The following is a 24,539-nucleotide window of genomic DNA, read 5'->3' on the forward strand; positions in this document are numbered from 1 at the left end:
AGAGATTTGTCATCATTAAAATAGTTATGACACTATCTAGTAAATACATTTTGTCTATCTTTAATAGATATTCTCACTGAGTTTTAAGAGTTTACATATAAAATAGGTGCTGTTGACAGTGAAAGACATAGAAAGAGTGAAAGATATATTAGAGAGAAAGAAATGACAGTTATCTGTCTAGCTCATCTTTTGTAAATGATTTAATATCTGAAAATTGTTCAGCATAATCTCTGCAATTGTCAGAAAATGACAATCAGTATAATATATGGGATAATGATTTAGATTAATTGTAGTCCCCGGCTACCAAGCTTCTAAAACTGTGTCGATTTGGAGGTCATTTAGCTTCTTTGCACCTCAGATTTCTCCTTGGCTAAAGGGGGCTAAGAAGCCTGTCACCAGGTTGTTGTGAATTAAATATGGAAGGTGCTATGGAAAATGGAAAGCCTTCTGTAACAGTTAGCTTCTTAGAATCCATTTAGAACCACCAACCTTTAGAGCTAGAAGAAGCCATTGGAGATCATGAATCTCCCCATTTCCATTGGGGAAATAAAGGAACGGGCCCAAGGAGGTAGTGACCTTTGCTTTATGTCACACAGGACTTGGTCCTCTATTCAGATCTCTGGACACACTGAGCCATCTTACTTGTATGTTTGTTTGGTTTGGTTATATTTACCTGTAGAGTATAGTCCAAAGGATAAACACCGTTGGGATCATTAAGAAGTATAGGGCTGTAACTTTATCTCTTTTGAAAATGTAGAAGCCAAGAATGAGAATACTATAGATTTCTGTAGTTGCGAACTCCCCTGATTAGAAGTTCTAGGGAGTTTGCCTGTTTGGAGACATGTTAGAAATGTACCTTGCATAAGGTGCCTGGCTAGTTTTCAGCTAGTTAAAACCAATCCTGGTTTTAACCACCAGTGGTGTCTGGAGAAAAAAAAATGAGTTAGACACCCCAAAGAATCTCTCAGTTTTCTTTTTATTTGAGGTGATTTATCTTTTGCTGAGTCTACTTAATAAAGAATCAAAATGATACTTCTTAATGGGGTGCCTGGGTGGCTCAGTTGGTTAAGCATCCAACTTTGATTTCAGCTCAGGTCATGATCTCGTCATGGTCATGAGATCTAGCTCCTTGTCAGTCTCCATGCTGAGTGTGGGGCCTACTCTCCCTCTCTCTCTCTGACCCCTCTTCTGCTTGCGTTCACTCCCTCTCTGTCAAAATAAATAAACATTGAAAAAAAAAAAGAATGATACTTCCTACTGAAAAAAAAAAAGAATGATACTTCCTACTGGAACTGAGATTATGATTAAGAAATAATGTATTTTTTGGGGTGCCTGGGTGGCTCAGTCGGTTAAGCATCCAACTTCGGCCTAGGTCATGATCTCATGGTCTGTGAGTTCAAGCTCCGCATTGGGCTCTGTGATGACAGCTCTGAACCTGGAGCCTGCTTGAGATTCTACGTCTCCCTCTCTCTGCCCCTACCCTGCTTGCACTTTGTCACTCGCTGTCTCTCAAAAATAAATAAACATTAAAAAATTTTTTTTAAAAAGAAAATAATGTATTTTCATAAGTTTTGGGGAACACCTTTAAAGTATTTTCAAGATAAGCAGTAAACCTGCAAATTCTAAAACAATAGAACTATCTAGAATAATATCCAATAGAACTATAGTGTGCCCTGCATATGTAATTATAAATTTTCTTATAATCACACTTTTTTTTTAATTTTTTTTTTAACGTTTTATTTATTTTTGAGACAGAGAGAGACAGAGCATGAACGGGGGAGGGGCAGAGAGAGAGGGAGACACAGAATTGGAAGCAGGCTCCAGGCTCTGAGCCATCAGCCCAGAGCCTGACGCGGGGCTCAAACTCACGGACCGCGAGATCATGACCTGAGCTGAAGTCGGCCACTTAACCGACTGAGCCACCCAGGCGCCCCTATAATCACACTTTTAAAAAGTAAGAAGAATCAGGTAAAATTAATCTTTTTTTTTTAAAAAATTAATGTTTATTTATTATTGAAAGGCAGAGAGAGTCAGAGCATGAGCAGGGGAGGGGCAGAGGGAGACACAGAATCTGAAGCAGGGTCCACACTCTGAGCTGTCAGCACAGAGCCTGACACCAGGCTGGAACTCACAAACCGGGAGATCATGACCTAAGGCAAAGTCAGACGCTTAACCAACTGAGCCACCCAGGCGCCCCTCAGGTAAAATTAATCTTAACATTTTTAACTCAGTATACCTAAAGTATCATTTTTAAAAGTTTACTATTTATTTATTTATTTATTTATTTATTTATTTATTTATTTATTTTGAGAGAGAGGGAGAGAGCAGGAGAGGGACAGAGAGAGAGATAATCCCAAGCAGATGCTGCACTGTCAGTGCAGAGCCTGACATGGGACTTGAACCCACAAACCATAAGATCATGACCTGAACTGAAATCAAGAGTTGATGGCTTAACCTACTAAGCCGCCCAGGCACCCCTAAAATATCATTTTTAAACTATTTAAAAACTATTAATGAGATATTTAACATTCTCTTTTTAAGTGTCTTTGAAATCCAGTGCATATTTATACTCACAGCACATCTCAACTCAGATGCTAAATTTTCATTGGAAATACATGATCTGTATTTGATTTCATAGAATTTGCATTTGAAAAAGTAAATTTACCTACCTGAGTTGCACCAAAGATACCTAAAAATTTTCTAGTAACTGAATTGAGTATCAATCAGTTTTAAATTTAAATTCATTAATGTAAATACAAATGTAAAATTCACTTAATCATTGTTTAGCCATTTCAAGTGCCTAATAGCCACATGTGGCCAGTGGCTACCATAGAGGATAGCAAAGTTCTAGAAGACTGTGTGTGCTCATGTTTTAGCCCATCCCTGTGTATGTGGGAGTAAAAGGGGGCAAAAATCCATCTAAAAATCTTTTTTATCTCATTTCATTGACTAATGCTTTATTTTGTTATGCAAACATCTTCCACATATGTTCTGTTATAAATACTTAGATTTTCCTTTTCAAATCGAACAGTAAAACATCCCTTATAAGAACTGATGGGAAGATAAGTGTTGGGAAATTGCCTTAACTGTGATGTTAGTATTTGAATTGGCCAGATTTCCTTTCCAACAGCTTTGAGTGCTTTGTGGGTTTGTCTAACCCTGTCCCCAGCTTTATAAGTACTTTCAGTGTAACCTGCTTTGTTTCACTTGATTGCTCTAGTATGGTTAAGGACAAGTGTTTTTGAATAATAACAGGGCTATCAAACTGCCAACTGGGAGATCCATGGAATATGCTTAGGGCAGCTTTTTTCCACATTTCCTTTACCTGACAACAAATTTTTAGAAAAAAAAAAAAAATGTTCAACTGCACAATGGATTCCTAACTGGAAGATTCTAGAAAATACTTATTTATATAACATATATGTCTATTTGTTACCATTATTATTTTTTTTTAGGAAAAAAAAACAAATGTTTTGGGGCCATAGAGAGAAATAATATACCAAAGAAATTGAAAGCATGGTTCAGGAGTCAGATCGGTTGTATTTATATCATGATTTCACCACTTATAAATTATGGGAATTTATGCAAAGCTACTTCGCCTTTTCGAATCTTAGTTTCCTCCTTGTAGAATGGAGATAGGAAGAGGACTTACTTAAAAGGGATATTAAAGAATCAAATGAGAATATATCCTCAGCCCTATGCCTGACAGAGTAAGTGCTCAGAATATGAATTATTCCTATACAAGACTGCTAGAACTATAGAACTGCATTGTCACACTTTAAAGCCATCTGCAAAGGTTAAGAAGAATAGCAAATGCTATACGTGACTGTGGTGAGGTATAGTCAGAGTGTATAAATACTAGATTGTGGAGAGTCACAGTCTTCATTCCCCAATTCAATTGTTTGTTTCTTTTTTTTTTTTTAATTTTTTTAGTAAGCTTTACACCCAACAAGGGGTTAGAACTCATGACCCTGAGATTAAGATTATGGTCTTCTGACTGAGCCATCAAGTCACCACTGTTTTAACCCCTGTGGGCAAGATCTTTCTGTCATGAAGCAAAAGGAATTGTTCATCAGTTTTGTAAGAATTGTGCTTTTCCTACCTGTTCCAAGATAACTCATTTGCATCTGTTTTGAAACAGGACTTTATAAACAAATTCTTTAAAATGATTCTGTGAATAATAGATCAGACTTTTAATCAAGGTATGGTTTTATGTTCTGAAAATTGTAGCAAAGATAAACATCATAAAGTACATTCACTAATTTATGTACTGCCAGATTGGTAAATTACGGTATTTTTTCGCCGTCCTGTTATTGTTGTTGTTGGTTGCTTTTAAATTTACATTATTCTTCATGTTCCTGGGCTCCTATTTCTCAGAGCCCTTTTCTGTATTATTGTTATTAATGTGGCATATGTAATGTTTATAGTGTTTACATAAAAATAGATCATCTCTGGTAGGTAATTTTCAATATTAAAGCAAATGTGCTTACTCATTGAATATGACAAATAACCCTCTGGAACAAATGGAGAACTATTCATCTCTTGAACAGAGTTCTTTACTTATCTACCTAACTGCCTTGGAAATATGACTTGGGAATCTTTACCATACTTTTGAGAAGCAGTCGATCATTTAGGCAATTTCCACTAATCAACAAACTCCTTGAGATAATCAGGTTAATACAAGTAAAAATATTTCAGGAAGGGGGTCTCCAGGTAGTAAAAACCTACATGGAACTGATGTTTAAGATGCATTATTATAGGCAAAAGAAAATCTTACTTTGTTCTTTAACAAAGCTAGTTATAGAAGTTCTTAGTTGGGTCAGCCATGGCAGAAACACAGGGTTTTAGAATGTATTTGACATTATTTTTAAAACCATTAATATTGAGCTGTTAGCTCTGTGTGTGGATGGAATTTCAGAGCACTTATATTTTTACATTTTAAAAGTAGAACTAGGTCAGAAATTGGCACAAAATTTAAAATGCCAGGATATTTAATTTGAGATATGACTGTTTATTCTTAAAGACATCGATTTCAAACAAATAGGACACAGTATCATATAGAACATAAATGCATTTTAAAATATTCTTTCTTTATGAGTTAGAATATATATTTTTTCTTTCAGATTTGAATTTAATTCTTGAAATCTCGTATTTTACTTATATGAGGAGTGAAAGAGAAGTGTAGGTAGAAGACTAGAGTTTATATTAGTTTAAGTATTGCCATACATGCCCAAGCATTGATAATACATATACCCTGTATTTTGTTGACATTTTGTACAGATTTCTTATCTTAGATTATAACCCATATGAATATCCATTAAGATCCACAAGAAGATCGTCCTAGAGAAAAAAAAATACCTTGCCATATTAAATTAAGCGTAAGAGGAACACAGACAAGGGTCTTTTTGGTGGGAAGAGAAAACAGGTCCAGCATCTGTCCTTCCCAGTAAGGCAAGGATGAGGTCATGGTGTCTCCTGCTGTCAACATTCTTGTCCTCAAGACAGATTAGCAAATCACAGCTCTGCAGAAGTTTGTTTGTATTTGTTAGGAAGAACATCATCATCAGAGAGACTGAGAAATCATCTGCATGTCAAAGGATAAGCAGGCATTAGAAAAGAACAGAGGACTTCAGAAAAATCAAAGGCATTGATGTTCAAACTATGCAACAGTGCTAAGTGTGCTCAGAAGAAAGAAATATTTGAAAGATCAGTGTTATGGTAAAGAAGAAGGTAAGACTGACAAAACGTGGACATGTGAATGCTTAGCCAACAGTATATGCAGAAACTGTATCTGAGCATAATAGTGGCGTCAAAGAGACCAGCTAAAAATTGGTTATAATAATACAAGAGTGCAAGGGTGGGGAGGTGGGGGATTAAAAGTTACCTGGAGGGAACATTAGAGAAACTACAGGAGGAGACACTGCAGTTTTTGATGGATGATTAGAAATGAGTCAAGACAAATTTCAGAATGGGTACCAGCAGGAACAATGGCACCATTTTCAGATGCTTTATGTAGAGAGAATGTTAGCTGTTGTTGGAGAGGACTGAGATTTTTTGATGTTTCAACTTTGTATAAATGTGGTTCAGCCCCTGAGCAACTTTTAGGTTTTGGCTTATGCAACAATTGTTATCCTACTAGAGCCTGATTTTTTTTTCTCACCTCATTACTAAAATATAGCCAAATAAAAGAATTCTGGATATACCAGAGCTCAAAAAGATAGATAGAAAACAAAACTGGGAAGGTGCATTTCTTAACATGTGTAATTTGAGGTTCCAAGAAGACATCCACATAAATTGCCTATTAGAAGTTATCATCATGGGATTGGAACTTCAGCCATTGGCCAGCATTGGAGGTAAAGTGTGGATGCCATCCACAAAAATAATAATTTTGCTGTAATATGAAGATTTACAAGTTAATAAGGACATTTTTGTTTCCTCATTTTAATGTGAGAATCATCAACTCAATTCATTGATATCAATAAAAATGGAAACTTCCGACACTTTTAATTGTAGAACCCTAGAATAATACACTGTGCTATTAAAAACCTTGTATGTTTTATAGTTCTGTGAAACATCATTGAAAGTCATTTGGCTTTAGTTCGTACTTATTTAGTGATGATAAAAATGAATTTTAATGAAAATATAATTTTTTGCAGGAATAAAATGAAATTGAGCAGTACAACATTATGTTCTATCATTTTTGCAAATTGTAATCTATGATTTTTTATAGTATGAACAATTCAACGTATCTATTCAATAGGGGAAAATTCATGAATAGCACAGTTGTATGTATTTTCAGAGCATATTTGAAATAAAATGAAGCCTTTATGAGTATGAAAGATTTTTTTTTCTTTAATTACAAAGCACTAAGGGGCACGAAGGGAATAGATGATATAAACAAGCAATCCATAATTGTTCCAATGGTTGAAGACATTTTGCCTCACTCTAGGAGATCTCCCATTGCCAATTCCTAAAGGGCTCCAGTCTTCCATCTGGGCATAGATGTAACATAAGGGAACCCATCTCCATTATCCCCCTTTTTAAACTCTGTCCTTTTCTTACATTCTCTAATTTATTGGTTGTACCAGTCAGCCGATGTCAAAAACTTCATTCTTAACTTTTCCCTCTCCTCCAGTACCCATGTCCAACCAAAGACCTCATCTTCTCAGTTCAACCTTGAAGGATCCTTTTAAATTTTCTTTCTCATTTTCACCCAAACTACACTTTTGGTACAGGCTCCACAATGTCACCAGATTTGCAGTATTCTCCTACTTACTCATCCTCTTTTCTGTCTTCCACCTCTTCTAATTTTTTTTCCACACAGCTATTGGAGTAACTATTTTTAAATGGAAATTAGGACTTGTTACTCTTTCTTAAAAAAATTTTTTTAGCGGCTTCTTGCCAGGATTCATTCAAGTTTCTTGTTTCTACCTGGCAGGCCCTTACCATCTCTCCAGACTTCATCCACACTCAGGTATACCCGGCCTGTGTTCCAGCTCTACCCAACTTCTTGTGCTTCCTCACAATGACTCAGTGAGGGCCCTACCTCTGTAACATGGCAAGGGTATTACCCACTTGCCCACCTAACCAGGTGGTCTTTCAAGATTCTGCTAAAATATATCTCCTCTGACCTCTTCCCTTGCAGACACAATTTGTTCTCTTTGCTTTCTACTTCTGTCTATTATTCCAATATTTGTAATTCTTTTTCAATTTGTCTCTCTGTTATACTGTGCAATCTTTAAGGAAAGAGAATCTACATTGTATTTGTGAGACCAAGCACAGAACCTAGTACATAATAGTTAACTCAGGAAATAATTCCTGGATGAAGTTGAAAAGTAGGCAGAGATGGGCTTAAAGTTAGGGCAACAATCAGTTCTCTTATTAACCCCACCATTGACACATTTTCATATAAAGTCTGTTGAAAAATATATACATACATATATTTCTACATGTACATATATGTGTTACATTTATATTTTAGCTATATCTAATTAGTTATTATAAAATATTTGAGTTTGAAACAGACTGTTCTAGTTACTTAATTTAGAGTAAATCATTTTTCACACCCTTCTAATTTAATTTAATAAATGACACTTTATTTTTTTAAATATTTTTAATGTTTGTTTATTTTTGAGAGAGAGAGAGACAGAGTGTGAGCTGGGGAGGGGCAGAGAGAGAGGGAGACACAGAATCTGAAGCAGGTTCCAGGCTCTGAGCTGTCAGCACAGAGCCTGACACCAGGCTCAAACCCATGAACTGTGAGATCATGATCTAAGCCAAAGTCAGACGCCTAACCTACTGAGCCACCCAGGCCCCCCAATAAATTACGCTTTATGAAGTAAATTAGTTAATGCTATTTGCAAAAGCGTTTAGTGTACTAAAGGAAAATAAGACTTTGAAAGAATCTATTCCTCTTTAAAAAAATAAATGAATAAAAGGGAGGGTGTTGGGGGGAAGAACAAAAAGAGGGAGAGAGACTCCCAAGCAGACTTTGTGCTGTCAACGCAGAGCCCTGCTCAGGGCTCAATCTCACAAACTGCGAGATAATGGCCTGAGCTGAAATCAAGAGTCAGAAGCTCAACTGACTGAGCCACCCAGATGCCCCTGGACCTCTTTTTAAGTGAAAGATGACAGAGAAAAATTTGAGTATCATGATGTGAAGAGGAAATGAGTGGGTTTTATTGAGAAGATGAAAAGGTTACATGTGCAGTTATTTTCCAGAGTAATGAGAATGTCTGTGTCTCAGCTTATTAAAAACTGGGAAGTTTATATTAAAGCTAGTTGTGCTTCAATTAAGTTAGCAAATATGGATGTCAATATTATCACAAATGCAATATTAGAACTGATGTTTGGTCCTGTCTTGAATGCAATGATTAAATTAAGTCTAGTATTCAACTCCCTTCTATTGAATAAGGAGGAAGTAGCCTGGCATTTTCCTTATCATAGAAATCTCCTTGGTATGCTGTTGTTTGGTATTTATATAAATAAGCTGGTAGAAAAGGTAAACAGACTCATCATTAAGTTGTACTGAATCAGTAAAGCGATAATTGAGTCTTAACATTCCCAAACAGAAATCTTGAGGATGACTATTATGGGAATAGTTTTTCAAAAGGAAAAAACATTAAATCACTGAAGGAGATTTATTGGTAACATCCCATTGTTTTTATGTATTTAACAACAACAATAAAGAAAATGCAGGGGCGCCTGGGTGGCGCAGTCGGTTAAGCGTCCGACTTCAGCCAGGTCACGATCTCGCGGTCCGTGAGTTCGAGCCCCGCGTCAGGCTCTGGGCTGATGGCTCGGAGCCTGGAGCCTGTTTCTGATTCTGTGTCTCCCTCTCTCTCTGCCCCTCCCCCGTTCATGCTCTGTCTCTCTCTGTCCCAAAAATAAAAAAATAAAAAATGAAAAAAAAAAAAAAAAAAAAAAAAAAAAAAAAAAAAAAGAAAATGCATGCACATATAGGGAGTACTTATCCATATATAACTGTTTATCAGTTTGGAAAATAAGTCTGGCTAAAAGTATATATATATATATTATATGTGTATATATATATATATGTATATGTATATATAATATGTATATATATGTATACATATATATGTATATATAATATGTATATATATGTATACATATATATGTATATATAATATATATGTATATATAATGTATATATATATGTATGTATATATATGTATGTATATGTATATATGTATATATGTATATGTATATATATGTATATATATGTATATGTAATATATATATACATTGTATAATTTTAATATATTCTAATATACTTTATTTTACTTTCAGTATACTTCTAATATATTATATTATGTTAGATAATGTATCTCAGATAATTTGCATGTCCTTTTTTGGAAGAAGAAAAATATGAGAACATGTTGACAATTTAGCTTCTTTTTCTTCATCCTCTTCTCTTTTTTTATTTCTTATTTTCACGCTTATCTTCAGCTTTGATATTGCATGCAGCTTTGATAGCGTTGCTTACTGTTTATTCTAGGAATGCTTCTGTGTAGGGCCTCTATTATCATATCCTGCTAACAATACAGTAAATGGAAATTTGGGGAAAGCAACAGTAGGAATTGCTGTGTATCTGCAATAAGTTAATCAGAGTTTGATCCTCCAAAACTAACACAGCCCACAAGACTGATAGCCCAATGCTACAGTAAATTGTTTCTTAGCAGGAAATCTACAGTAGAAGTGTAATTTGGACAATGGAGCATTTGACAGCTAACCCATCAAAAGCAGTGCACCCTGAGGAAGTTGCTCACTTCCAGCTTTACATTCAGCCAAGCATTGATAAAGCAGTGGCTAAGTAGGAAAATCAGTTTAGAATCAGATGATGGTAAGGATGTTTATCTAACTGCCAGAAGGGGGCATGGGCAGAAAGGAGATTACTCTACCTGGGGACTCCATACCATGTATTTGCCCAAAGTAGGGGATGGCTCACCTATGCTTTATGAATTGCCTTTGAGTGTCAGTTTGCTCATATATTAATAAGCATGATTAAAAGCTAAGGTATAATCTGTTCACAAAAGACTGATTTATATAAAGTGACACAAGATAGTTGTAAATTTTCTCTCATACAGCATTCTAGAAGTAATCAAATATGAAAGATGGTGTTCATGACTTCAAAGAGAAAAGATCTTTGAAGAACACATACATTATGTTTCTGTGTGGAAGTTTGTTTTGTACAGTGGGCCAGAAAGTGTTAAAAGATTAAAAAGAAATAAACGTACTTGTAATTCCCAAATTAGGAGAGCTCTTTGAATATGAACTTTTAATGTTTTTTCATATTAAGTGAAGGATACAGAGTTATTTCCCATACCCTATGGTTATCACCCATTCTATTCTGTTTTAAAAAAAGATTTCAGGTTCAAGATCACCACTCCATATCACAACTCTCTGTAAGAAAGGCAGAGATGCCAGTGACAGTGAGGCCAGGAAAGGCAGCAAAGCTGTGACAGGGAGAAGCCAGTGGTGACCATGAAACCAAGTTCATTGTCATATGTTCTGGGTAGTATATCACTGTAACAGGTGTACTAACTGGACCAGTGCAGGCATACCATCAAAAGCAGAGCCAAGCACCTGGGCTCAGGAGTAAGAAGCTAAGGGGAAGCAGCACTGAAAAATATTTCGAAGACCAACATGACAATGGATTACGAGCTTGCAATTGTAGGCTGTTATTATAACTCAGGGAAATGAGACACGTCAGATTAACACATACTAAATGCAAGACCTTTGTCACATGGAAAAGCCATAAAGAGTGGGAAGCAAAACAAATGCAAAGAAAAAAAAGCATTATAGAAGTGTGGCGAGCAGTTAAGAAGAAAAAGTGTTACTTTTTTAAAATTTTCTGATGTTTGTAATATTTGTCATATTTTCAGATTTTTAATTTATTATGACTTCTCATTTTAAGTAGAATGCTCACTTTGCATCTAGATTTTTACACATGATTTTGGATGATTCCTTTTAACATGGCCTCCCAAATTCTTTAAGCTTCAGGTGCCACAACACCTGGACATAGAACATATTCCTGCAGGTCAGGGATGATAATGCTGGCAAAGAGGACTTTATGTTTGCCAAGTGCACCCACTGGACTTTGAAACAGGCCACCTGTGACCTGAATCAACTCACGGAGTCAGTTGCAGTGTGGCTGGGAAACCCAGGCACCCGATTCTCACTCAGTTTCATCCGGGGCTCCTGAGTTTGCAGGTGGCTGTTTTAGTACCCTAGCATTTGGGCTTTGCTCTTTTCTTCTAGTAACAGCTGCTCCTGAATAGCTGACTCTCATGCACACATACACTCCCACTTACATTCAGCATTGTGGTCAACAGCCAGTCGCTGTCAAACTGATAATCGTACACTATGAGAAGCCCCCAATGCCTGAATATCTTAACGGCCTTTTAAATTTATGATTTTCATTTAACGTTTTAGCAGGGTTTGTTTTTTTTAAATTTTTTTTATTATTTTTTTTAACGTTTATTTATTTTTGAGACAGAGAGAGACAGAGCATGAATGGGGGAGGGTCAGAGAGAGAGGGAGACACAGAATCCGAAACAGGCTCCAGGCTCTGAGCAGTCAGCACAGAGCCTGACGCGGGGCTTGAACTCAGGGACCGCGAGATCACGACCTGAGCCGAAGTCGGACGCTTAACCGACTGAGCCACCCAGGCGCCCCGCAGCGTTTGTTTTTTAATGTCTAGTCACTTATGTTGTCATTTAGGTCATTGGTAAGTGTGTATGTAACATTTTGTGCAGTATTTCCAAATCCCCATTATTGATAAAACACTCAAGCTTTAGATGTAAAGTATCGAATAATTAAGTTGTACAATTTAATTTGACATTCTAATATCTGAGCTTTAGACATGTTCAAAATTTAGTAATTTTTGTTAGAGTTAATACTACTCAAAGTTAGTGTGTCATAGATAGGCATTTATGGTGGTGGTGGTGATTTCTTTTTGGGGAAGGCTAGAAAAGGCATGTTTATTTAAAAAGAGGAAATAAGAAGATAGAAGAATAGGAATAGTTTTTTTTAAACTCCTTCCATTTCCATTTTCTTTTAGTGTCATGGCACCCACACACAGACACGTATTTTCCTTTCACAGCAGATCTGCTATGAACTTCAAGCACCTTCATGAATAATTTCACAGAAATATACAATCAACACATCCAGCTCCATGATGTAGATCTTCAAAGTGGCTCTCTTAGAATCACTATGGATGTTCAGTAATGATGAGTGTTTCACACTCAGAAGCAAAGCATATGTCTCATTCTGTGCCCATAAGAAATTCACGTTGTTTCCTGTGGTTTGATGATAGTGGAGTAAAATTTTTCAAAAACACAGGACCCTAAAATAAAATGCTCAGTAAGAATCTATTTATGACAGTAATAATATTAGGTATTAGAATTTAAATCTATTTAAGTTATTAGTATCTTCTTTCCTTTTCCGGTATACCGAATAAAATCCTCTTTAGCATACATTGCATACTTAACAAATATTCATTACAATGAAGGCTTTAAATGGGTATGGGAAAATTGAACAAAATACGAACTTTCACATTTCACTTGTCACGTGGTCCCCGAGAGAGCGAGCCTTTCTTTAATGAGGTTAAATTAATTAAAGTGGGCTCAGTGCTATTAGCTACATGCAAAATTTGAAGCTAAATGCTTAATCATAGAAATTAGAGATGATCATTTAATGAATTCTGAATAAATAGTGTGGTTTTACTCCAGGATATTCACAAAAGGGAACTGTTTGTCACCATAGAAAAAAAGATGAGAAAAATAGCGTCACAGCAAAGCTGACGATTTTGTTTGTGAAGGTTTATTTTTTAAATTTATGACTAATTTTAAGAAGTTATGTTAGAGATGGTCACATAAGGAATAAAGAAGTCTTAGTAATTTGTATTTATAATTATATTAGTAATCTTGTGTTCTTTATAATGTATTATTTATATTCCATACAAATATAGCCATGTTCATGAGACAGAAAATCCAAATTGACAACCTTGATTTTTATTTTTAAATAAATTTCAACGTTCTATGTTATTTTAAACACTAAAATCAAAATAATTTTTAAGATACACTGAAAGTACATGGCAAGAAGCTAGGTACGAGAATGTAGCTAAAACAACAATTAAGGCCTGAGAAAACGGGACAAAATATGATTGCTTTCCATCAAAAAGAGTTAAGTCAACATAGAGGGCGTGAAAATAGAGTGAAGAACAAAGAAAAATTTCAAAACAGAAGCTCTAAAGAGGATGTTTCATAAAGCTTTCTAATGGAGAATGAGCAAAGTGATAAAGCGACCAATGCTACAATACCTCGTGCCTTTACGTCATCTAGCCGCTAGCCTTCCAGGGACTATTCCTGGCTCCTATCCCTCTCCTAGCCCCATCTTACAGCCCTGCTGTAGGCATAGTTGACAAAACCAACAAAGGCATGAGACAGCACTGCAGTCTTGTCGCCTCCTTATCGCCTCCTTATCTTAGGCTCTGTGCTCTTCCAAGTTTCCTTATCCTGCCTCAGAAGTGTCAAGGGGTTGTGATTCTGACGGCTACTGAGCACTGATCTACCACCATGTGAAACGAAATCATGTGAAACTGAATCCAAAATTCCACAAGGAATGGGGTCAACCTATCAGTGAAAATAATAGCCCATTTGAGCGCTTCTTCTTTCTCTGACCGGAAGGCAAGCTCTCCAGAGTCCACTGGGGATATTTCCTAAAAACACTTTGAAAGCTCACACATGTGTGCTGTGATTTTTAGAAAGCAGGATACTCCTCTTGGGAAATAGGAAGGCCTCCACCACAATGAAAAATGATAGAATGGAGAAAGATCCATGAGCAGGTTCAGAGAGGATTCTTTATAATTTAATGTGGTTTATGTTTTCTAAAGCTTTGATAACTGCTTATTAAAGACTTCAGCAAGTTTATAGAAATAGTGCTTGCTGCACAGTAGTCACCATATAGCACAAACCTAATTTAGGAAATTTTCCAATAGTGCACAGCACGCATCTGTGACTGAGACAAAAATCAATGCTTATGGATTTAGCAGTGTAATCCTATCACTTGTTCTGTGAGATATGATTTGAAATGTAAAGTACGTTAAGACTTAAGTGAACTTGGAGGCATGGAGTCTCTGGGGTGTTTCTTAGTATCCTATTTATTATTGATCAGACTATTTCTTTATTGTCTCTCTATTCCTTGCCCCAGTTACCTTTTTCCCCCTTGTTCACAAATAGTTTCTAAATTATGTGTCTCAGAACCAATAAATTCCCCTCAGTATGAATATTTATTTCTACTTTCAAAACAAGTAATAATTTTCAAGTTCTTATACCAGGAACATGATCGTGTGGCCAATCAGGGTAAGTCTTAAAATACTAATAAGATATTAGGTGACCATTCTAAGTTTTATGAAGAAAATTTAGGGTTTCTCTAGAAATACGATACAAAGTCAGTAAGTCACCTATTTCTAAGTTACCTTAGATGACCCTAAATTATCATGCTTAGTATCTATAGGAAGTCACTAATGTAAAATTTTTACAAATTCTGGTTTTTAATCTAAGTAAGATTTTAAAATCACATGCTTGCTCTCAAGCTATGGAAGAACAATTAAATGAAGTTTGAAGCAGTCATAGCTACCTGGAGTCATTCATTCATTCATTCGATAAATACTATCAGAGACCTATTGGTGTGCCAGTCATTGACAGGCACTGGGACAAAGTTCTGACTATAATGCTTATATTCCAGTGATCCCTCTTAAGCTCTCTGCAGGAAGCTATTACTAACTGGAATTTACATAAACCATGTTTGTTTGTTCATGCAAAGAGTTTGACTTTTTTTAGCTCCTGAAGTGGTCATCAGCCATAACAGCCTTAAGATATCACGAAAATTGTTGCAGCTACATGGGCTTTTATCAGTACTTTAATGTAGACTGATTTGAGATAAAATTCTGCCCCGCTTAGTAGATGTGCCTCCCATTAGTAGATTACATCTCTGGGAATCTGATTCTTAGTCCCTAACTGCAAGTGGGTTATAGTTTGCATTTACCGTATACTTTTGACATAGATGATGCAGTTGCAAACGAATTTGAATTCTAAAAGCTATATTTCTTCTTAAGTCATTATGCTGTACACCTTAAATATATATCATGCTGTATGTCAATTATAGCTCAATAGAACTGAAGAAGAAAAAACATATAATTTTCATTCCCATCAGCATATTCTTAATTTCGGGAACAGTGAGACCTGCCAATGAAAGGCCACTGTCTCTACAAACTACTAAATCACGTGTTTCTGTGAACGAGGTGGATTTAGACATGACTGAAAATAGTGTGTGACTCTGTGTGTGAAAGTAATTATGGGGTGAGGAGGAAATTTGTTCCCATTGGTGTGAGCACTTCTTGCGTGGATGCATATCTGTATCTTTACAGCTTGTCACTTTATTGAGAAGGAATCCTTCTGAATATCTCTGAGTACTGTGAACACTATAGATAGTATCTGCTTACACAGGCAGTCTGAGTCTTTTAAAAGTTATTTTGTCTTTAAAAGAGCAAATCCACAGAATGACCTTCAGCTACTATTAATCCATCTAAATGTAGGGCATGAATGCAGAACACATCTGCCATCTGTCAGCTGAGAATTCCCCTGCCACTGCCTGACCCCCACTCCCTGCAGAGCCCTCTTGGGGCTGACATAACTTAGGGAGAAGTCTCTCTTTGCTGGCAAGGAAGGAGTACATTTAGACCAATCATTAAAATCCATTACCTAACAAAGTGCATGTTCTTAAGGAACACAGTGATACTTGCCAAAGAATTAATCAGCAAAACAGACTGTGAGGAGGTGAGATTAACAGTCTCAGAAAAGATCAGAATCCATGAGATGCCAAAGCTTAGCCCCATTGGAGGGATTTTCTCAAACAATTCGAATTCTATCTAGATTTGGTCTCTTTGTTGCTCCGCACTGTGTTTTATCTGGGGCTGGAACAATGTCCAAGACTTTTCTTGGAGTTTGATAGGAAGAATCATTTATTTGAATAATTGATCATTCAATTAGTAGAGCAAATGTTGAACAGTTGGACAGCTCTTTTTATCAGTGTTGATGGGAAGTAATTGGCTGCAGTTCATTATAAAGCAGAAAATTGAAAAGTGTGATTTTAAAATAAGAATATTAAAGACAGCCTTCCCACCACAACAAGCCTTACCTACTTTTTGTCATAGCTGTTTGATTGACCTTTTCTTGGGTGCTATTACATTCCAGAATATAATCAAGCAAATGATTAAGCTCCCTGAATATTACGATTCAGTGCTTTGCTTATACAAATTCTGTATAATGTAAAAGAATTGTGCAGAGTTGAGGCCTGAGTAGAGAATGATTAGGACTTCATTGGGTTTAGCCTAAGACACCCTAGAAGAGATAGGCAACTGAAACTGTGGCCTAGGGACACTACGGGTACCCTCTGGCTATGATGACTCTTCCTTTCATTTGTAAAAAGAAACTGCCCTTTCAAGAAAAATGCTTGCTTAAATTATTAAATTTGAATTTCTAGCAATAAAATAATGGATGTATGGTGTATTATAGACAGTAACTTTAATTTATTTGAAAAGAAATCAGAAAATAATTCATCAAGGAAAACCCTGTATAATTGCAGCCTACACTTATTTCACATTAAGTTTAATCTAATGTCAGAAACTGTAATTTGATTCACAATGATATATTCATAACTTAGTTATCATAATAAAAATATAAAAACTCTATTTTATTCTTAAAATAGGAAACTTCTCAAAATATAAATAGATGACTGGTTTTCAAGCTGTCCCTGTTTTAAACTGACATAAATATTGGTACACCAGCATATTCACTTTTTCCTGTAGAACACAGGAACAATTTCAGAATTTATAACCAATCTATTTCCTTTTATTCTCTAGTATCAGATAACCTGTTTCTTGCAGTAGATACTATGAATCACCTTAAAGGTCAACAATACAAGACGCAGCGTAAACATCTCTCTCTGAAAAAGTGTGTGTGTGTGTGTGTGTGTGTGTGTGTGCACATGTTTATGACTTATATCTCAAAGGCAAATTTTTTAAAAAGATATATTTAAATCTCAAGGGCATTAATAAAAATGACTTAATGAATCAAATATCTTTTATGCTTATTCCTTTTATTTTAAAATATTTTTATAAAAGAAATATGAAGCAATGTAATTATTATATACTATATAATATAAAATAATATTAAATAGTGAGCACTCTTATTTTGTTTCTGGATTTAAAGGGACTTTCTTGAGAATTTTGACATTGAGAACACTGTCAAATTGTTCAATGAGAATTGAACAATGAGAATTGCTTTTCATTGTAAAATAGGTACTCTACTATTAGAAAATTGTCCTCCTAATCTTATTTTCAGTGGTTTTATTGGTTTTATTAGGAGTGAGTATTAAAAGTTATCAAATATCTTTTGGCTTGAATTAATTATGTTTGATTTTTGTTCAGATAAGCACATTGTATTGACATATTTTCCTTATAACAATCACCTTTGCATTCCTACTATTGTATCGTTGTGTTTCTTCTTCATTGCAGAAAGATTATCTGTATATTTCTTGACAATGGTTTTATTTAAAATAATCCATTGTTGTTTTTTTCACCCTATGTGGTGGTGTAGAAAATTCATTTTTCTCTGAAATTAAAGAATCTTAAGAGAAAGTACTGTGATTATGGTTTCTTCATATTAATTTTAACTAAGTTTTAAAATGTTTTATTCAATTATGTCCTTAATAACCAATTCTAATTTATTTTTATGTTGATTCAGAACCCCGATTATTTACTTTCTTTGTCTGTCATCTTCTCTCACATGTCTTTAATTTAGTTTTGTATTTGTTCATCTACTTCTTACCCAAATGTTAATTGAGGGTCAACTATGTGACAAGCCACTAGGCAAGGTGGGTGAAGGAAAGACAAATAGGATGAACTGTTCACTTCTTTCTCTATTAATTATTTTCCATATATGTTACTCCGATCTATGTTATTTGCCATGTCATTTCTACTCTTTAATGCTCTAAGTGCTGATTTAAATATTTAGAACTATAATTCAATCTATTATATTATTATAATTTAGCTCTCAAGATATTTTTAACTACCCGAGAATTAATATTGTGATTTTTTTTCCTGAACTCTGTATTTGCTTCATATGACCCACATATTCTGTTTGATTTCCATACTTTTCTCCTTCCTTCTTTTCCTGTTTCATGAGGGAGAGAGACAAATCATAAGAGGCTCTTAAAAACTGAGAATAAACTGAGGGTTGAGGCGCCTGGGTGGCTCAGTCGTTTAAGCGTCCGACTTCAGCTCAGGTCACTATCTCGCGGTCTGTGAGTTCGAGCCCCGCGTCGGGCTCTGGGCTGATGGCTCAGAGCCTGGAGCCTGTTTCAGATTCTGTGTCTCCCTCTCTCTGCCCCTCCCCCGTTCATGCTCTGTCTCTCTCTGTCTCAAAAATAAATAAACGTTAAAAAAAATTAAAAAAAAAATAAACTGAGGGTTGATGGGGAGTGGGAGGGAGGGAAGGTGGGTGATGGGCATTGAGGAGGGCACCTGTTGGGAGGAGCACTGGGTGTTGTATGGAAACCAATTTGACAATAAATTTCATATTAAAAAAAAAAATAGAAAGACTCTGACTGGTACTGACCATACCTCCAACAGGCCTGCTCTAGAGGCTTGCTGTTCTGGGCCTTGCACTCTAGATGGTCCCCACTCTGGCCCTTCCCCAGCTATGCCCCTCCTCACCCACCTGCCAGTCAAGGTTGCACTGAGGGTAACTAGGACTTCAGTATTCTCTGCTCAAATGGTTCTGGCTTGATTCTAAGGCCTCCCATATACCATATCCCTGGGTCTGCCCTCTCAAAAGGCAAACCTTGCGGTCAGTATGTAAATTCCTAGTTCTAAGGGATGGCCAAGTGGCAACTGTCGGTGAGGGTCGTGGACAGACTTCTATAAGTGTATAGGGATGGCCACGTGAGTGCCTGCAAGGCTGCTCATTGCAACGAAGGGATCCGGGGGTGGAAACAGAACACATCTGCTCCTTCCAGGCCCCTGTGGACCTCAGCACGGAACTCAGAGCACTTAAAGAATGATAATGGTAGAATTTAGCCATACAGTAAATCCCTGGAAGGTGTATTTATCAAGATTAGAGGATAACGAATATTTTATTTAATAGTTTGTTAGTTTGATTTATAACCTTGAAATATTTAGACATGTGGTATGTGGGCCTCCATTTGTACTCTTTTTCTGAGTCCCGCAAATGTTAGGGGAAGGTCTGTGTTGAAATATTATTTTCCTTTGTTTTCTTGGCTTAGTTTCCTAATTCATTGAGATGAGTTCTTGAGGCATGCTGCTTTGGCATTCTCTTTCTCTGACTTTTATTTTATTTATTTTATTTTATTTTATTTTATTTTATTTTATTTTATTTTATTTTTTGAGAAAGAGGGGAAGAAGGACAGAGGAAGAGAGAGAGAGAGAAAGAGAAAGAGAGAATCTTATACAGGCTCTGTGCTCAGCACAGATCCCAGTGCGGGGCTCCATTCCACAACCCTGGGATCCCAACTTGAGCTGAAGTCAAGAGTCTGACCTTGAACTGACTGAGCCACAGAGGTGCCTTTCTTTCATCTTAAATTTAGAGTGCACACTTCTCAAGTTTGTTTTGGCTTGTATACCTGCTTATAATATAATTGATGGGCTAATTTGAACCCATTCTTCGGATTTACCGAACAATGAACAATGACAGTTGGAGACAAGCTAGAGATCAGGTCTTATCTATGGTGATTTGATTAGAGATTGTATTCAAAACAACTTCCTTATATTTAGAATTGCTTCACAAACCAAGAGGAAGCAATGTATTTACCCTTGCTTTCTTATTTTGAAGCCTGACAGTTTAACAGCCAAAGAGGAATTAATGGAAGGATTCAACCCTTTTTTCACATTTGTAAAAACAGTCAGGGTCCTTCATTTCCTAGACCATAGACTAACAGCTAAACCATTTATTTCCCAGAAACTAGAGGTCCATTCATTTATTTAGCAGTCGTTTATTGAGTACCTACTATGTGCCTGTCACTGAGCTGGTGCTGAGGACACAGCAGGGAAACACACACTTTTATGATAGTTGGAAGGAGGAATTAGATAAAAATCATAACAGATCAACATATGCCATAGTATTGGGTGAAGATAAAGGCTGCAGAGAATGAAGGAGTAAATAAGGAGACACAGAATGGAGATAGCAGGCTTCTGGGGTAAGTGACTGTAGAGAGGGGTCCTGGATGAGTTGAGAGCGCAGATTGCAAGGAGAAATGTCCCATCTGCTGGAACCACAAATGATCCTAAAGCAAGAGATTGTTGGCAGGTGTCAGAGGAATACCAAATAAGCCTGAGTAGCTGGAACAGAGTGAAAAGGGAAAGTGTGTTAGGAAGGATGGGAAGCTAGTGTCAAGTTGTGTAGATATAGGGCATTCTAGGCCATGGCAAAAGCCAACTGGGGGTTGTAAATGCTATTGTTGCATGTGTCCATTTATATTTTAAAAACATCACTCTGGTGTTGGAGGATGATCATGTTCAGAAGTTTCAAGTCAAAGTAGGGAGAGCTTTAAGGAGGATATTATGGTAGGACTAGACAAAAGGTAATGGCGACTAGTACTTTATCGGTAACAGAGGATGCCACAGGAAACGGTTGAATTGCAGTTGATCTGGTTTTGCAGAAATCAGTTCTTAGCAACTCTTAGCTGACAGAAGTGCTGGCATAATCCTGCTACCCTTTTCTCTTTCCCTGCCCTCTCACGTGCTGGTGTAGCTTCCTCAGGGCCTAGAGGCTGGTGCCATCTCTTCCACTCAACTGTACAGAAATCTAAATGGTGCTCTTTTATTATATTTGTATCCTCTGAGCATCGTAGGTTGATTTCTGGATACTTTGCTTAGAAGCCAAGTGAGGAAGTCTCCCTCGTATTCACGAACCGCCAGCCACACATTAGGCCCAGCTTTATTTTAAGGGCTGTGTTTTATATCCATTTTTACTGTAAGGTGCCTTGGATCTGTTCCTGAATATAGCATGAGTCCTTTAAATAAAAGTGTAGCAGTACCCAAACAAGGGTGAAAAACTTGAATAGCCGGCCGTTCAATCTCGTAAAATATTTTTGAGTGTTTCTCAATTTTGTAGACAAAGGGAGAGGAAAGATGAAGAAATCTCTTTGGAATCAAAGGTACCTGACAGAGCACATCCTTCCTGTTTCAAAATTGTTTTTGTGTATGTGGTTGCAGAGGGAGGACCAGATTCAGTATCTGAAATATCATGGAGACCATTATGTCTGCACTTGTGTCTGTGGGTTCACCTAATTTAGGCCTCAAGTACAGGATGCCAAACGCTTAGAAAGCAGCTGTACTTCTAAATGTATTAAGCAATTTACTTTAGGTAATGTAGCCTATAAAATTTTAATTTTGGATTAAATAAGCCATATCTTTCAGTGTGCCCATTGCACCTTGATATTCACGAGATGAAATATGAGGCATATTTAGTGAATTTCTTCTCAGGATGCTCCACTGGAGGAGGGTCAATAGTTTCCTAATGAAAGTAGTCAATAGCAATTCTTCTTAGAAAGCTCAAGGAAATTAGCATTAAACAACAGGCATGGGTATCTTCGGTTTTACACAATTATGTGATACGGTTGTTACATGTTTTAGGAAATGGTTCGGGAGGCACTGCATTGAAGTAGTAATTGATTAAAAACAGTGTGATTGTCCAGGCTCTAATGCTCGTTGCATTGTAAGCTAGAAACTAGAAAGATGCATACCTTGAGAACCTTTCCCAAGAAATGCGGAACATCGCGTTTAGAACTAAATTGCCAAAGGTTAGTAAGGGTTATTGCATTTTAATGTTTTATTTGGAAGAGAACAGATGTTATGCTGGGTGAAAATCTGAATTAAATACCCATTTGATTTATTGCTTCTCAAGTGTCTGTATGCTGTATGCCATGAGGTTTTGAGCTTGCTTCCTTCTATGAAAAGCTATTGTATTTAACAAATACTATATAGCTCTTGTGTTTCCAGTGCTTTATACATATTAAATCACTTAACCTACATCACAATGCTTTGAAATTGGCAGTAAGATTATCCCCAATTCTCAAATGAAGAGAGGAACAGAGAAGTTAAGTGACCTGCCCAGATTTACACAGACATTAAATAGTGAAGTCGGGCAATCTGGATGTAGACACATGGCTGTTAACCTACAGAGTATGGTACAGCCTCCTTATTTAGAGTAACCAAAGGACTTGATTTTCCCTGACTCTAATACCAATCCCATTCGATTTTATACACACACACACACACACACACACACACACAAATCTTAAGTATTTTTCTTTCTTTCTTTTAACTATAGGTTCGGCAAATGTTGAAGCACAATGACAAGTCTGTCTTATGCAAAGTGTTCGCCTGTTTTTAAGTAGTCTGGATTTTCTCATTTTTTTCCATTTCTTCATTACTTTATGACACTATTTCTGTCAAGATATAACCCATGCACAAAATTTACCAAATGACATTATGGTGAGGAACGTATTGTACCCAGGAAAAAGCTGCTTAACCAAAGCATTACTGAAAACAGACAGACTTTCAGTTCACCTTTGACGATACTCACATTTCCCTGTTAAAACAAGGAAATTGGTTATAAACATCGAGCCAAGAAGGTTTATCTGTTTCCTCTATACCATTTTAATAAATAAAAAGTGAAAAGAAAATCAATGCTTGCCTATTTTCTCATGCCAACTCTGGTTTATTTCATTGTCTAATTAACATTTGACATACCATGTAGTGTCTTCAAGCACACAGAATTCGCTAGTGGCCTGAAGCAAATTCCTCTGCTGTGATTTTGTTAGATCTTTCAAGCTAAGCTGTGATAGACGGAGGGAGTTGGAAAAAAACACCAAGGACTATTTTAATACTCTAGAAGTCTTGCTTACATAGATGGCATGTTTTTTTAGGTCTATCCAAAATTGATGTCAGCTGTTCTAAAGGTATTCGATTAAAATGAGTCTCTAAAGTTCCTGTTATTGGCTTAATACAGGTCATTCAATCTCTCCTAGTTCTTTCTGCCTAAAGAATCAATACAGGTTTAAGCAATAGCACCTTGTCTCCTTTTGTCTTTATGTTTTCCTTGTTCCTTTCCCTATGTTCCTAAAACAATAGCCTTGCCATAACTCCAGCTGATAAATCCATGTTTTATTTACTCAGTTTATGTCTCATCTACAGCTTTGTTTAAGCAATCAGGTTACTGAACATGTATTAAGCTTTTACTGTTTGCAAGGCAGGATGGATGAGAAGATACATGGTTCTCAGAGTGATAACACAGAGATAGCAAACCATAACCCAAGTTAGGCTGGATTGAGTGCTGTGGAATCATGGAATGGGCACTGATTAATATACCTTAAGGAATCAAAACCATCAAAAAGAAGGCAATATCAGGCCCATGAGTTTATGGATAGGTGAGATTTTAGCCAGCTAAATGAGGAACAGTTAGGTGAGGGACATGGGTGCCTTGGAAACAAAATAAGAAACAGTTTCTTTCAGGGAATTTATTCATTCAGTCAGCAGATATTTATTGAATACTTACTAAGTTTAGAAACCGTTCTAGTCATTTTCAATGACAAATACATAGATGAGCAAAACAGACAAAAGTCCTCGTTCTGCCAGGGCCTGAAATCCAGGGAGTTAGAAATTAACAATAAAAAGAGAAATGAGTAAATGTTGGAAGAGAGAGATGTTGTAGGGAGGAAATGTGGAGCAAGTCAGAGGAACTGAAAGTGTGGAATAGGAGAGGGAAGGTTGCCCTTATAAATTCAATGAAGATTAAAGATAAGAATGACAGGCCAAGGATTAAGGATTAAGGCCAAGAATAAAAGTCCTATAGGACCAGAGTAGGGGGAGAGGTGTCAGATGAGGCTGGAAAAGTGGACCAGAGCTATATTATAAAGGACTTTGAATGCAGATA

At 36.4% G+C, this 24,539-nt stretch overlaps 1 protein-coding gene across 1 annotated transcript in view; it reads left to right on the forward strand.

Moving 5' to 3' along the window:
* UNC5C (unc-5 netrin receptor C) overlaps positions 1-24,539 on the forward strand; it is a 305,644-nt gene that overhangs the window by 98,435 nt on the left and 182,670 nt on the right. The window lies entirely within an intron of this gene.

The sequence above is a fragment of the Panthera tigris genome, chromosome B1, assembly GCF_018350195.1.
Source record: "Panthera tigris isolate Pti1 chromosome B1, P.tigris_Pti1_mat1.1, whole genome shotgun sequence".
NCBI classification, from domain to species: Eukaryota; Metazoa; Chordata; class Mammalia; order Carnivora; family Felidae; genus Panthera; species Panthera tigris.